We start from the raw sequence: 16,560 nt of genomic DNA on the forward strand, positions 1-16,560 counted from the left end.
AAAGTTTTAGGCCGCACCTCCAAATCGAAACAAAGTTGGTCTATTGTAATATGAGACACAATTTAGGTCGAATGAATGATGATACAACTACAGTAGTTTGGTTCGAGTCGTAAGCTTAGCAGTTAAGCTTTGCCATTGCTATGCGTCAGGCGCTCCGTCCGTATTTATACGGATACCCTTCCTTTTTCACATGCTTCATCTGGTTTGAATCGATTGCTTATTTTTCTTTGATCTGATAAGTGCCGTTCTCTTTGTTATAGGTGTTTACGTCACTCTAAGCTGAAAATGCTTTACTGTACTGTGTCATGCATTGTTCGTCGCATTCTGATAATGAGTGTTTACGGCTTGGCGCCGCTCGCGGCATGTCTTCCTTTTATGCACGCTGCTGCCGTTTATAATTAAAAAGAAAAAAAAAGAAAGAAAGAAAGAAAAGAGAGGAATCGTCTCATTGGCGAAACAATGGCAAGAGACTGCTATTTGTTGTTACTTACACTGCTGCTTTCTTTGATAATGATCAACAAGAACCAAATAATCGACTGCGTATGGTAGGTGATGTTCTGAACGAGAGTTTAGCGAAAAATTTTCTCCGTTTGAAAATCTTTGCAGATGCCTCATTAGTACATTACATTCTGCACAGAAATTAGAGTCATCTTAGATTTATAAATCTAGTCAATTGCCGTGCTTCATTTCTGACTGTATCACTATTAGGCATAAAAATAATACAAATATAAACGTGACATGATATGTATATTCTTCCGCATTTGCTGTTGTCTCACTCTAGTTTCGTAATTTATTAGGCAGACAGGATTTAAATGAGATAGCAGCAAACACGAAAGAATACATGGTAAAATGTTTATATTCGTAAGAGAATACTGCATATGATTCACAGTTCATAAAAGTTCCTATTAACAACCACCTCTTCTCACAGGTAGGAAAAAATTCAGAACCTAGAGTTGGCCATATTGACAAACTAAGACCATCTACAAGATGTATTGTAGGTGGTCTTATGACAAACATCCCAAACAGTCTTGCCTGTCGGATTTTCGTAGTACATTGAGATGCTGCTACTTTAGAAGATGAACAATACAGAATTTGTATTTACTTCGTTGGATAATGTATGAGAATGCAGTGGTCGAAACTCAGGGCGGAGAAAAAAGCTCGTCTTCCACCTTTTTTTTAAAAGAAATTTATTTAGTGACGCAGAGGTTTTGGTGCCAGTATTTATCTTTGTGCCTGCAAAGCATGCCTCTGTAGTGCTACTTATATTCGACGGCAGAAGTTAGTTGTGGCGGCACCTACCATCATTTTTCAGAACTTCTGCTTACTTTGCACTTGATTCTAAGCCACAGGCGGTTTTTTGGATTAAAAAAACTGGAAAAAAAGTGCGGCTTAGATTCGAGTAAATACGATACCTCTAACATTTACTTAGACGTTTTGCAATACTTTATTGCCCCACAGTTAAAATAATATCAGCCATGGATAATTTTCCAGCGAGATTGAGCACCCCCTCCCTCAGGACTTTGATGTATGTGATTTCCTGGATGAAACATTTCTGGATTGGTGGATTGGAAGGAAAGGTCTAACTCCCTGGCCATTCCACTCTCCAGAAATTATGCCCCTTGACTTTTTTTTTCTGGGGCTATATCAAGGACAGAGTCTTCGTCACACCAGTTGCTGACATCAACGAAATGAAGGATAGGTACAAGCTGCTGTGGGTACTGTGACAGAGCACATTACAAAACACCTGGCGGGAACTGGAATACCGCCTCAACATTCTCCGAGCTACCAAGGGAGCACACATTGACACATTGAGGTTTACTAACGTAAGTGGTCTTAAAGGGGAGGGGGGCAAAAAAAACAACTAGTAACACTAACCTATGTAACGGCATCAAATGTAAATTATTACTTCTAACAGTTATTCTGTAATAAATTCGTTATAATCAGGGCAAGACTTTGTGCTCACCCTGTACTTCTCAGTGGTTTGAAGAGTATGAAAGTAGATGGAGGTATAGAAGTAGACATAAGGTGAAGGTCTATAAACAATGGCACTGCTAAGTAACCTTGAAACATCCAACCACAGCTCACATTTCAGGACTGACAGCAGTAGTTGCTGCTCCAAACACAAATCATCTTGATATCCTCACTAGTGAGGATTGTAGCAAGCAGCACAGTGCTCGGCAGTGGTGCAGGTTAAATGCGCCAGTAAGGCTCAGTGGGTTTGACTGATCAGTGCCAGGCCATGCTGGTGAGCAGGGAGGTTGCAGCATAAAAGCACTCTTATTGTAGTCAAAATAGACACAAAGCTAATACCCAACACAGCAGTGCAAGGTTGTTGATGTTTCAAAGGAAGTTGACTGGATCAAGGCAAAGGAATGCAATAGAAAATGAATTGGTAACTGTGACAGGTGACTTAGTGAAGATGGCAGTGGATAAAGTAGTCAAAAGGCAAGGAGTGGTAGAAATCCATATATAACACATGAGAGACTGAATTTAATAGACAAAGTATATAAAAATGCAGCAAGTGAACTAGGTGAAAAGAATTTGCTAATTCAAAAAATGAGACAGCCAGAAAATGAAAAAATGATAAAACAGAAATGGCAAGAAAATAAATTCAAAGCTTTAAAATGTGTCTGGCTATGGGAAATGTAGATAGCTGTATCAAGGAAAATCAAAGAAGCATTTGAAGAAAAGAGAAGGAACTGTGTGAATATCATGAGCTCATATGACAAGCCAGTACTAAGCAGAGAAGGCAAACCTTGATACGTAGAATGCATAAATAGAAGGCTATACAAAGGAAACAAATGTGAAGACAGTATTATGGAAAGGAAAGTGGAAGTAAATCAAGATGAGAAGGGAGAGATAATACCTCATCAGGAATCTGACAGTGTACTGGAAGTCCTAAGTCAAAACAAGGCAACTGGAAAAGATGGCATTCCCTCAGAACTACTGAAATCAACAGGAGCAGCAACTCTGACAAAACTATTCCACCTGGAATGCAAGCTGTATGAGACAATCGAAATAATCATAGACTTCAAGAGGATTGTAATAATTCCAGTACCAAAGAAAGCAGGTGCAGATTAAGACTATATTATATTCAATTCAGTTTTCGTTCCATTGACCCAAAAATGAAACAATTCTCTTGGGTGTGGAACAAGTCATAAAATAAAACATAAAACATTTGAATATAATATCCACTATCCAGATCATTTGTCAGGGGGTTGTCAAAATAGGTGGATACATTACAGTAAACTGGAATTCATAATATTTACAGAATTAATTCACTGTCAGAATGAAACATAGTTACACACTTTTAATAAATTTGTCATACCAAAATACCTCATCTTGACTGTTGTGACCAAGTGGTATTTTGACTGTGACCCAGTGCTGTCAAAACTGAAATGTAACAGACATTTTTACTTAAGCTGGTCTAACGGCCCCTGTTAAGATATTCATCTATAGAATAGACGGAGTTGCCTGTCAAAAGGTCTTTCAAACTCTGTTTAAACTGTGCTTAATCTGAAACCAAGTTTTTAGTGGTTGCTGGCAATTTATTGAAAATGTGTGTTCCAGAATGTTGGACCCCTTTTTGGACCAAGGTAAGTGATTTTAGGTCTTTATGTAGATTGTTATATTTCCTAGTTCTGATACTATGTATTGAGTCATTGGTTGGAAATAGAGATATATTAATTGCAAAAGATTTCACTAAGGAATAAATATACTGAGAAGCAATGGTTATAATAAAAAGTTCCTTGAACAAGTTTCTACGTGGTACTCTGGAATTTACACCACAAATGAGCCTTATTACATGCATTTGCTCGCTAAAAACATGTGCTCCGTTTGATGAGTTACCCCAGAATATGATACCATATGACATAATACAATGAAAGCAAGACCCCATGCTTGATCTAAATTAGCCCTCCTAACAGAAGAGTTTAAACGAGGCCAGTCGTGATGCCTCAGACCAGAGACAAGCCTGATGGTAGCTGTAGTATAGGGAGTAGCCTGTGGATGCAGGAGGGAAGATGTTTGGCTTCCTGAAGAGTATAGGAACACACAAGGCAACACTGATCATACAACTTAGAAGATAGACTGAAGAAAGCCAAGATTTAAAAAGACTGAAGAAAGCCAAGATTTAAAAAAAAGGTTTTTGATCATGTTAAATGAAATACACTCTTTAAAATTCTGAAGTTAGCTGAGATAAAATGCAGGGAACAAAAGGTTGTTAACAACATGAACAGATACCAGACTGCACTTACTAGAGTTGAAGGGCATGAAAGTAAAGCAGTAATTAAGAAGGATAGTAGCCTATCCTCAAAGTGATTCAGTTTGTACATTGAGCAAACTGTGAGAAATTTGGATAGACGATTGAAGTTTTCTGATGACATTGTAATTCTGTCAGCGATGACAAAGGACTTAGAAGAGCAGAGATGGCAAAAGACTTAGATGATCAGTTAAACAGAACAGATAGTGTCATAATGAACACAAACAAAGATAATAGAATCTAGTCAATTTAAAGGAGGTGATGCTGAGGGATTTAGAGTAGCAAATGAGAGATTGAAATTGGTAGATAGGTTTTGCTATTTGGGGACAAAAATTACTGGTAATGGCAAATGTGGGCAGGTTCTTGTTATGGACCACGGTTCAGTACATACAGATAAAATAGCAATCAAGTAGACTGGTAATAACAACATATTTATTCAGGATACAGCTACAGTAAGAAATAACACTTATCAGACAGCTGTACTGTCTATGTGGGTTTCAGGAAGACATGGCACTTAGCACATAACCACCTAGGGAATTACTAGAGGAGATTCCACCAGGCAGGTAAGTCCGTTGATGCATGATGGAGTCCAAAAAATGAGGAACACTCCATGTCCTACGTCTGTGAGTCAGTGTCTGTGGTATTACTCCGAATAAGGAACTGCAGAGTGGTTGGTGCAGTTGCCAAGCTTAACACCTGCCATTGACTCCTCGGAGGCAGTGCAGTTGCTGTAAGTACTGGCGAGACAGTGGTATACAGCATAGATTGTTTTTAGTTACATGGCTTGCTGAGGCATTGAGTAATAGTTTGGTAATGGAGGGAAATTTGGGGACAGTAAAAGCTGTAGAGAGAGACAAGGACTTGACTACAGTAGGCAGGTTTGAGTGGATGTAGACTACAGTAGCTGTGCAGAGATTAAGAGAAGTTTGCAAAAGATAGGTGAGTGTGGAGAGCATCAGACCTCTCTGAACTGAAGTGAAGACCACAACAGCAGCAGCCACAGGGGTAACAGCTTGCTTCTTTTCTTTTTATAATTGTGCTGTAACTTCAGTGCAGAAGGTGCATACATCAGTTTTGAAGGTATATTGTGTAAGGCAATATAAATTTGTGTGTCATCACATGACTTGTGATGGTATTTTATTTGCTTAAATTAAAAATACAGTACAACACTGCACCAGCAAGTTTCTAGGATATATTTCTAATGTTTTGTAGTTGTGGACGCTGTACAATTTAGTAACAGAAGAAGCTTTTGTTCATATGATTTACACTATTTACCAGTCTTTATGTGATACTGGCACGGTGACTTGGCTTTACTCAATCGATTACTCATAGAGCACATTTGTAATGCAATTAGATAGTGTCCTCTCCACTGTCAACAATAGAAGCAGTCCCTGTGGTAATAATGATTTGTTTTTCTTGTTTCTGTGAATGACTTCCCTAAAATTACTTGATATGGCTCTTGGCAAAACGTGTATTTTGATACATTATTTCTAATTTCATTAACTTATAATCACAGTAAAATTGAATAAAATCATTACTTTGTCTCCTTGTGCTTCTAAAAGCCAGTATCTATTTCATAATTTATGTTTATTTAATCTCTGACAATAACTTATAAATATGTCAAAAAATGCATCTACTGTAGTACTGCCATCAACTGGGATGAAATGTTTACTTAGACACTGCTTCCTGACAAATTAAACTTTTATTACAGATCTTCCTATAACGTTTTACAACATAGACTGTATATTTATATGTTCATTGAATATAGCTGCTGATTAAAGGGTCTGGAGTTGCAATATGCAGGATAACATTCTATTTTCTCCCATGGAACACCTCCCATTTCTGTTGGACAGGATAGTCACTTGGCATACTGCTTAACCTTTGGGCAGCTCTGGTCATACAGCATTTCGTGTGGTTTTGTTTCAATACAGTAATAATAATAATAACTGACTAGTAGTAAAAATAGGAAATACATTTTAGTACTGGAAAGGATAGCTCATCATAACAATGTCTGTATTAAAAACTAAAATATTTCACTCCCACTTTTTATGTGTTACACATCTATACTGTTGTTGTTGTTGTTGTGGTCTTCAGTCCTGAGACTGGTTTGATGCAGCTCTCCATGCTACTCTATCCTGTGCAAGCCTCTTCATCTCCCAGTACCTACTGCAACCTACATCCTTCTGAATCTGCTTAGTGTATTCATCTCTTGGTCTCCCTCTATGATTTTTACCCTCCACGCAGCCCTACAATACTAAATTGGTGATCCCTTGATGCCTCAGAATATGTCCTACCAACCGATCCCTTCTTCTGGTCAAGTTGTGCCACAAACTTCTGTTCTCCCCAATCCTATTCAATACCTCCTCATTAGTTACGTGATCTCTACCCATCTAATCTTCAGCATTCTTCTGTAGCACCACATTTTGAAAGCTTCTATTCTCTTCTTGTCCAAACTATTTTTTGTCCATGTTTCACTTCCATACATGGCTACACTCCTTACAAATACTTTCAGAAACGACTTCCTGACACTTAAATCTATACTCAATGTTAACAAATTTCTCTTCTTCAGAAACGATTTCCTTGCCATTGCCAGTCTACATTTTATATCCTCTCTACTTCGACCATCATCAGTTATTTTACTCCCCAAATAGCAAAACTCCTTTACTACTTTTAAATGTCTCATTTCCTAATCTAATTCCCTCAGCATCACCTGACTTAATTCGACTACATTCTATTATCCTCGATTTGCTTTTGTTGATGTTCATCTTATATCCTCCTTTCAAGACACTGTCCATTCCATTCAACTGTTCTTCCAAGTCCTTTGCTGTCTCTGACAGAATTACAATGTCATCGACGAACCTCAATGTTTTTATTTCTTCTCCATGGATTTTAATACCTACTCCGAATTTTTCTTTTGTTTCCTTTACTGCTTGCTCAATATAGAGATTGAATAACATTGGGGAGAGGCTACAACCCTGTCTTACTCCCTTCCCAACCACTACTCACCTTTCATGTCCCTCGACTCTAATAACTGCCATCTGGTTTCTGTACAAATTGTAAATAGCCTTTCGCTCCCTGTATTTTACCCCTGCCACCTTTAGAATTTGAAAGAGAGTATTCCAGTCAACATTGTCAAAAGCTAGAAATGCTAGAAACGTAGGTTTGCCTTTCCTTAATATTTCTTCTAAGATAAGTCGTAAGGTCAGTATTGCCTCACGTGTTCCAGTATTTCTACGGAATCCAAACTGATCTTCCCCGAAGTCAGCTTCTACTAGTTTTTCCATTCGTCTGTAAAGAATTCGTGTTAGTATTTTGCAGCTGTGGCTTATTAAACTGATTGTTCAGTAATTTTCACATCTGTCAACACCTGCTTTCTGTGGGATTGTAATTATTATATTCTTCTTCAAGTCTGAGGGTATTTCGCCTGTTTGATTTTGTGTTTCTGACCCTGTAGTCACCCAACCAGAAGTCTTGTTCCTCCTGCCACCGAACTTCACTAATTCCCACTATATCTAACTTTAACCTATCCATTTCCCTTTTTAAATTTTCTAACCTACCTGCCCAATTAAGGGATCTGACATTCCACGCTCTGATCCGTAGAACGCCAGTTTTCTTTCTCCTGATAACGATCTATACTAAGCAAGGCAAAATTGAAGAACAATTGGAAGTCACAAAGAAGGAATCATAGCAAGAGTTTCTGTCGTCTATTACCTGTTTGACATCAGTCACTGAATTATAGGGTTTGGCAAAGTTAGTTTTGAAAAAAATGAGTGTATTGTTTGTCAACTGCAATATGGGGCAATGTAATCCTCAATCATGCCATAGGAAATGGGCCAGGACCCAGCTCTTGACACACTACTTTCATGATGTACTGCCTTCTGTTTACCTGATTTCAGGCTCCTAGACCTACCAAGAAGCTAGGAAGAATAGGAGAATTGACATTAAAAATCTATAACCAGCTTTTTCAGTGTGGTTGCTGAATATCATATTACCTGTGGCCCAAGATACTGCTTCTGATCTGGACTTTTTCCCTTACGGCATGCTGTAACATTTTAATCAAAATTTGCAAGAAATTCTATTTGCTTGGCATGTAAAATATTGAATGATGGCTAATATCCTGACATGTGGGGGGATTAATAAGACAGTTGTACTTCTTAACCTGGGAAAGTATCACATTCCTCCCAGTAGGTGTCATTGGATTGCTCTTATCAATTGCATAGGAAGGATGCTAGAGCCTATGATCAATTCCCACCTCGTTTGGATTCTAGAAATTATGGCTACACAGTCAGCAAGACCAAAATATTTAAAAATTATGGCGTCAGTACACCATCAGGTTATCAGATTGGCCACAGGGTCTTATAGAATGAGCCCAAACAGCTTACGATATTGGACCATGATTTTAAAAATATTTTATCGTGTTCTGTTACTTCACATCAGTATGAGAACCATTTCTATTAATGAATTCGCACTCCTTGATCTTTACTGTATGATTAAATGATGATGGCGTCCTCTTGGGTAAAATATTCCGGAGGTAAAATAGTCCCCCATTCGGATCTCCGGGCGGGGACTACTCAAGAGGACGTCGTTATCAGGAGAAAGAAAACTGGCATTCTACGGATCGGAGCGTGGAATGTCAGATCCCTTAATCGGGCAGGTAGGTTAGAAAATTTAAAAAGGGAAATGGATAGGTTAAAGTTAGATATAGTGGGAATTAGTGAAGTTCGGTGGCAGGAGGAACAAGACTTTTGGTCAGGTAATTACAGGGTTATAAATACAAAATCAAATAAGGGTAATGCAGGAGTAGGTTTAATAATGAATAAAAAAATAGGAGTGCGGGTTAGCTACTACAAACAGCATAGTGAACGCATTATTGTGGCCAAGATAGACACAAAGCCCATGCCTACTACAGTAGTACAAGTTTATATGCCAACTAGCTCTGCAGATGATGAAGAAATTGATGAAATGTATGACGAGATAAAAGAAATTATTCAGGTAGTGAAGGGAGACGAAAATTTAATAGTCATGGGTGACTGGAATTCGTCAGTAGGAAAAGGGAGAGAAGGAAACATAGTAGGTGAATATGGATTGGGGGGAAGAAATGAAAGAGGAAGCCACCTTGTAGAATTTTGCACAGAGCATAACTTAATCATAGCTAACACTTGGTTCAAGAATCATGAAAGAAGGTTGTATACCTGGAAGAATCCTGGAGATACTAAAAGGTATCAGATAGATTACATAATGGTAAGACAGAGATTTAGGAACCAGGTTTTAATTTGTAAGACATTTCCAGGGGCAGATGTGGATTCTGACCACAATCTATTGGTTATGAACTGCAGATTGAAACTGAAGAAACTGCAAAAAGGCGGGAATTTAAGGAGATGGGACTTGGATAAACTGAAAGAACCAGAGGTTGTAGAGAGTTTCAGGGAGAGCATAAGGGAACAATTGACAGGGGGAAAGAAATACAGTAGAAGAGGAATGGGTAGCTCTGAGGGATGAAGTAGTGAAGGCAGCAGGGGATCAAGTAGGTAAGAAGACGAGGGCTAATAGAAATCCTTGGGTAACAGAAGAAATATTGAATTTAATTGATGAAAGGAGAAAATATAAAAATGCAGTAAATGAAGCAGGCAAAAAGGAATACAAACGTCTCAAAAATGAGATTGACAGGAAGTGCAAAATGGCTAAGCAGGGATGGCTAGAGTACAAATGTAAGGATGTAGAGGCTTGTCTCACTAGGGGTAAGATAGATACTGCCTACAGGAAAATTAAAGAGGCCTTTGGAGAGAAGAGAACCACTTGTATGAATATCAAGAGCTGAGACGGCAAACCAGTTCTAAGCAAAGAAAGGAAGGCAGAAAGGTGGAAGGAGTATATAGAGGGTTTATACAAGGGCGATGTACTTGAGGACAATATTATGGAAATGGAAGAGGATGTAGATGAAGATGAAATGGGAGATAAGATACTGCGTGAAGAGTTTGACAGAGCACTAAAAGATCTGAGTCGAAACAAGGCCCCGGGAGTAGACAACATTCCATTAGAACTACTGGTGGCCTTGGGAGAGCCAGTCATGACAAAACTCTACCATCTGGTGAGCAAGATGTATGAGACAGGCGAAATACCCACAGACTTCAAGAAGAATATAATAATTCCAATCCCAAAGAAAGCAGGTGTTGACAGATGTGAAAATTAGAGAACTATCAGTTTAATAAGTCACAGCTGCAAAATACTAACGCGAATTCTTTACAGACGAATGGAAAAACTGGTAGAAGCGGACCTCGGGGAGGATCAGTTTGGATTCCGTAGAAGTGTTGGAACACGTGAGGCAATACTAACCTTACGACTTATCTTAGAAGAAAGATTAAGAAAAGGCAAACCTACATTTCTAGCATTTGTAGACTTAGAGAAAGCTTTTGACAATGTTAACTGGAATACTCTCTTTCAAATTCTGAAGGTGGCAGGGGTAAAATACAGGGAGCGAAAGGCTATTTACAATTTGTACAGAAACCAGATGGCAGTTATTAGAGTCGAGGGACATGAAAGGGAAGCAGTGGTTGGGAAAGGAGTGAGACAGGGTTGTAGCCTCTCCCCGATGTTATTCAATCTGTATATTGAGCAAGCAGAAAAGGAAACAAAAGAAAAATTCGGAGTAGGTATTAAAAGTCATGGAGAAGAAGTAAAAACTTTGAGGTTTGCCGATGACATTGTAATTCTGTCAGAGACAGCAAAGGGCTTGGAAGAGCAGTTGAACGGAATGGACAGTGTCTTGAAAGGAGGATATAAGATGAACATCAACAAAAGCAAAACGAGGATAATGGAATGTAGTCAAATTAAATCGGGTGATGCTGAGGGGATTAGATTAGGAAATGAGACACTTAAAGTAGTAAAGGAGTTTTGCTATTTAGGGAGTAAAATAACTGATGATGGTCGAAGTAGAGAGGATATAAAACGTAGACTGGCAATGGCAAGGAAATCGTTTCTGAAGAAGAGAAATTTGTTAACATCGAGTATAGATTTAAGTGTCAGGAAGTCGTTTCTGAAAGTATTTGTATGGAGTGTAGCCATGTATGGAAGTGAAACATGGACGATAACCAGTTTGGACAAGAAGAGAAAAGAAGCTTTCAAAATGTGGTGCTACAGAAGAATGCTGAAGATAAGGTGGGTAGATCACGTAACTAATGGGGATGTATTGAATAGGATTGGGGAGAAGAGAAGTTTGTGGCACAACTTGACTAGAAGAAGGGATCGGTTGGTAGGACTTGTTTTGAGGCATCAAGGGATCACAAATTTAGCATTGTAGGGCAGCATGGAGGGTAAAAATCGTAGAGGGAGACCAAGAGATGAATACACTAAGCAGATTCAGAAGGATGTAGGTTGCAGTAGGTACTGGGAGATGAAGAGGCTTGCACAGGATAGAGTAGCATGGAGAGCTGCATCAAACCAGTCTCAGGACTGAAGACCACAACAACAACAACTCCTTGAGCCATCAATAGGTCATGATATATTAGAGCTCAGCTTAATCCTCAGTCGTTGTCACGAATGTTTTATGAAATGAACTGTATCAGGGGCTAGTATGTTCCCCAGAAACTCACTGCAGTTTCTAGACAATATAAAGTAGTGAATACTGGCTATTCCTGTGTTATCAAGTATTTATTGACATCAAAACAGCAACCTGAAAACAGCTTTCGCATCCCGCAACTACCCTCCCGACCTGGTACAGAAGCAAATAACCAGAGCCACTTCCTCATCCCCACAAACCCAGAACCTCTCACAGAAGAACCCCAAAAGTGCCCCACTTGTGACAGGATACTTCCCAGGACTGGATCAGACTCTGAATGTGGCTCTCCAGCAAGGATACGACTTCCTCAAATCCTGCCCCGAAATGAGATCCATCCTTCATGAAATCCTCCCCACTCCACCAAGAGTGTCTTTCTGCCGTCCACCTAACCTTCGTAACCTCTTGGTTCATCCCTATGAAATCCCCAAACCACCTTCCCTACACTCTGGCTCCTACCCTTGTAACCGCCCCCAGTGTAAAACCTGTCCCATGCACCCTCCCACCACCACCTACTCCAGTCCTGTAACCCGGAAGGTGTACACGATCAAAGGCAGAGCCACGTGTGAAAGCACCCATGTGATTTACCAACTGACCTGCCTACACTGTGACGCTTTCTATGTGGGAATGACCAGCAACAAACTGTCCATTCACATGAATGGACACAGGCAGACAGTGTTTGTTGGTAACGAGGATCACCCTGTGGCTAAACATGCCTTGGTGCACGGCCAGCACATCCTGGCACAGTGTTACACCATCCGGGTTATCTGGATACTTCCCACTAACATCAACCTATCCGAACTCCGGAGATGGGAACTTGCACTTCAATATATCCTCTCTTCCCGTTATCCACCAGGCCTCAACCTCTGCTAATTTCAAGTGCCGCCACTCATACCTCACCTGTCATTCAACAACATCTTTGCCTCTGTACTTCCGCCTCGACTGTTATCTCTGCCCAAACTCTTTGCCTTTACAAATGTCTGCTTGTGTCTGCATATGTGCGGATTGACAAGTGTGTGTGTACGAGTGTATACCTGTCCTTTTTTTCCCCTAAGGTAAGTCTTTCCGCTCCCGGGATTGGAATGACTCCTTGCCCTCTCCCTTAAAACCCACATCCTTTCATCTTTCCCTCTCCTTCCCTCTTTCCTGACGAAGCAACCGGGGGTTGCGAAAGCTCGAAATTTTGTGTGTGTTTTTTATTGTGCCTATCTACCAGCGCTTTCCCGTTTGGTAAGTCATGGAATCTTTGTTTCTAATATATTTTTCCCATGTGGAATATATATATATATATATATATATATATATATATATATATATATATATTGATAGAGACAATAAAAAACACACATTATATATATATATATATATATATATATATATATATATATATATATATAATGTGTGTTTTTTATTGTCTCTATCAACATACCAATGCTTTCGTTTGCTAAGTTACAGCATCTTTGTTTTCATATATATATATTATTTTTAGTGTAGATGCATTCAGATGACTCCTCTTTAAGATTCTTTTGTTGCAAGTACTTTAAAGGAATTCCCCTTATATTTTTCTTCAGAGTCCTTACATAAGTTTACTTCCATTTTTTCAATTTATCAACAACTTGTATTAAGCTGAAATAATTGTCAGCTGGCCAGTCGAATTACACTTTGTGATGTTATTGATAATTTCTTCTCCTCGGACAACAGATCGATTCCATCACTACCTTTTCCAGTGTGTGTGTGTGTGTGTGTGTGTGTGTGTGTGTGTGTGTGTGTGTGCGCGTGTGTTTTTCAGGGTTTGATACCATATACACTTTAAATCTCCACCATCCATGAAATGCTAGCAACATTGCATCAATACAAGCTATTTCTCCAATGCGACAGCAGCCTCGACTGTCTTGTACAAGGGAATTAAATATATATTAAGTTTCATCTGCAGGATCGGTTTATCGTCTCTCATTCCTAGCTCTGGATTCATTTAACTGAAGACAGATTGGCAGAACCAATATTCATTTCAATGACATAGGCCAGCAAAATACATCAAGACTGGTACTCTCAGTAGCAAAGGATCATTTCACACTTGTCCAGCTGCTGTGTAAATGGAGCCAGTACGCAGTGGTAGGGATGTACATTGCATGAGACATTTCATACGTGCCCGGCACAGGTGAAACGGCACACAGCTGCTGGGCTGCTGCTGTGGGAAGCCAACAGCCCCTACCATCAGAGACAGCAAATCCAGCCAACCGATGGAATAGCAGCTATGGAATATTGTTAGTGTTCTCATCTGGTGGTACTCGATGTTTGTTGTGGTAGTCCTCAATGCTTTTGTGTTCTTCCATCTGAAGTTGTACTTGTTCTTACCTTTTTTAATCATGATGGCTGTTGAAACATTTTAGAAACCAACATTATTTAAAAGAAGAAAATCGGACCTTGTTGAACTTTAAATAGTGCCTTGATGCAAAAACCAGATCGGTTTACATCATTTCACCATGCGTAAATCTGTCCTTAGATGATTTTTATGATGATGAAGTAGTGAAATTCCAGAAGAGAATGTCACAAAGCAAAAAGGCCAGTATATGCAAGTGTGGCTGCTTATCCTAACATATCCTATAGACACCATTCAGCACGGGGCAGCCACCACCGTACTCTACAGTCCCTTTACCAAGACTACACAGGGACATTTTGGACCCCTGCTGTCTCAGCCACTCTGAAACCTTATCATTTAATTTGTTTACATTCTCAATTAAATCTCTAATTTTTTTTTAAACTTCATTTTGCATTCAACATTTTTGTGTATTACAGCATTATATTATTTTAATACTAACATCTTTGGTTCTTAAATGTATTCCACATCCACATTGCTATATAATATATTAAAGTCCATTCAAAAAAGGAATAGAAATTATAATCTTATTTCAAAGGTTTGTTGTTTTCCCTTATTGTAACTGCCAACATACATACGGGTTGCATACATTCTCTGAAGGATATGTTGCGACATTGGGTTGACTCCTTTATTCTTACATGCATATTGTCAAAAATTTGCGTCCTAAAATAGGTGAAAAACTTATCATTATCATTTCTCAAATTCTCAAAAGTATAGAGAATGCCTCATCATCCAATCTTTTCATGTTGACTGCATCTACATCTACATACATACTCCACAAGCCACTGTACAGTGCCATTTGGAGGATACACTGTGTCAATACTAGTTATTTCCTTTTCCATTCCATTCACAAATAGAGCGAGGGGAAAAAGGAAAGTCTATGTGCCTCCATAAGAGCCCTAATTTCTCTTGCCATCATGTTCCTTATCCGAAATGTATGTTGGCAGCGGTAGAATTGCTCTGCAGTCAGCATCAAATGCTGGTTCTCTAAATTGTTTCAGTAATGTTCTTGGAAAGCTATAGAGAAAATCCACACAAACCAGCAAATTCGTATGCATGTGCAGTGCTAATGACACCACCTAGTAGAGATGCAACCAAAACTGCTCCTGCAGCTAAAATACTGAAATCGCAAACAATACAGTTCATAAAGTCAAAAACCAATGAAGGGGCAAAAATAGTGCAACAAAAACTAACTACCTTAATAAACCCCATCAAAGAGAAAATTTGTGTAAGGAAGATCAAGCAAACCAATAATGTATTCATCGTGGAAACTGCTACGCAAAGTGGCATGGAAAAATATTGAACAACAGAAAGGTGCAAGAGACACTGATTTGTGAATAGCCTAAAAAAAAAAAGATACTTTTAATGATACTGTACGAGATCCCAGAGGACACAGATGCAAAGGCACTGAAAGATGATATACATGCAGAATATTGATGATGATCTAACTAAGGAAAGCTTCAAAAACAGCTTTACAGTACGATTCAGAACAGGACCAAGGGGAAGGAAAGTGGTCCATCAAGTTATTGAAGTGATCCCTGAGGTTAGAACAGCTCTCATGAAGTGACAAAAAGAATATCTTGAGTTTAGTTCGTTTTCAGTGAAAGACTATCTTGTAGTGGGTAGTTCAATGCCAAGACCTTGTTCATTTGGCAAGTGATTGTGACAAACTAGTAGTAATTTGTGGACATTGTGGCAAAGGAGGTCAGATCAGAAAAGACTGTAAGAAAATCCAACAAGCAGTAGTTTGTGTGCCATCACTTAACACTTCTGGACTGAGATGCCATGGTCCATACATAGAACTCTGCCCTGACGTTTCGCCTTCGACTGCGGAAGGCATCCTCAGAGGACAATCGGCGAACTGCAGATAATGGTCAGTGTGTGTGTCTTTTCTGAAAACCTTTTGACCCAATGATCCGTCCTCTCGTTTGATTACAGTCACATCTAATTAGTTCAGGTGACCATCGATTTTCTTTTCCATAGTGAATTGAATTCTTGGATTAATACTATTCAGATGTAACAGGAAGGCATCCAGTTCCTCGTCCCCATGGGTCCATATATGTTGGTGGAACTGACAGTCATGTTAAAAATTCATATCACTTCATCAATATTATTAAGGAAATTAGTGTGGACCCTAATGATATCTTGGTCAGTTTTGATGTGGTGTCGTCGTTTACCATGATCCCAGTGAATGAATCGATCACATGTATAGCGGACATTGTTCCTAGTGACATTTTGGCATTATTCAGACATTGCCTTACAACAACTTATTTTCAGTATAGTAATATTTTTTATGAACAAATTGACGAGGTGGCTATGGGAAGTCCTCTTAGTCCAGCTGTCACCAACTTGTTCATGGAGAACTTTGAA

General features: G+C 39.0%; 1 protein-coding gene across 1 annotated transcript in view; it reads left to right on the forward strand.

Annotated features, from left to right (window-relative positions):
• LOC124605393 (serine/threonine-protein kinase PLK4) overlaps positions 1-16,560 on the forward strand; it is a 234,523-nt gene that overhangs the window by 123,542 nt on the left and 94,421 nt on the right. The window lies entirely within an intron of this gene.

The sequence above is a fragment of the Schistocerca americana genome, chromosome 3 (assembly GCF_021461395.2).
Source record: "Schistocerca americana isolate TAMUIC-IGC-003095 chromosome 3, iqSchAmer2.1, whole genome shotgun sequence".
Lineage (NCBI taxonomy): Eukaryota > Metazoa > Arthropoda > Insecta > Orthoptera > Acrididae > Schistocerca > Schistocerca americana.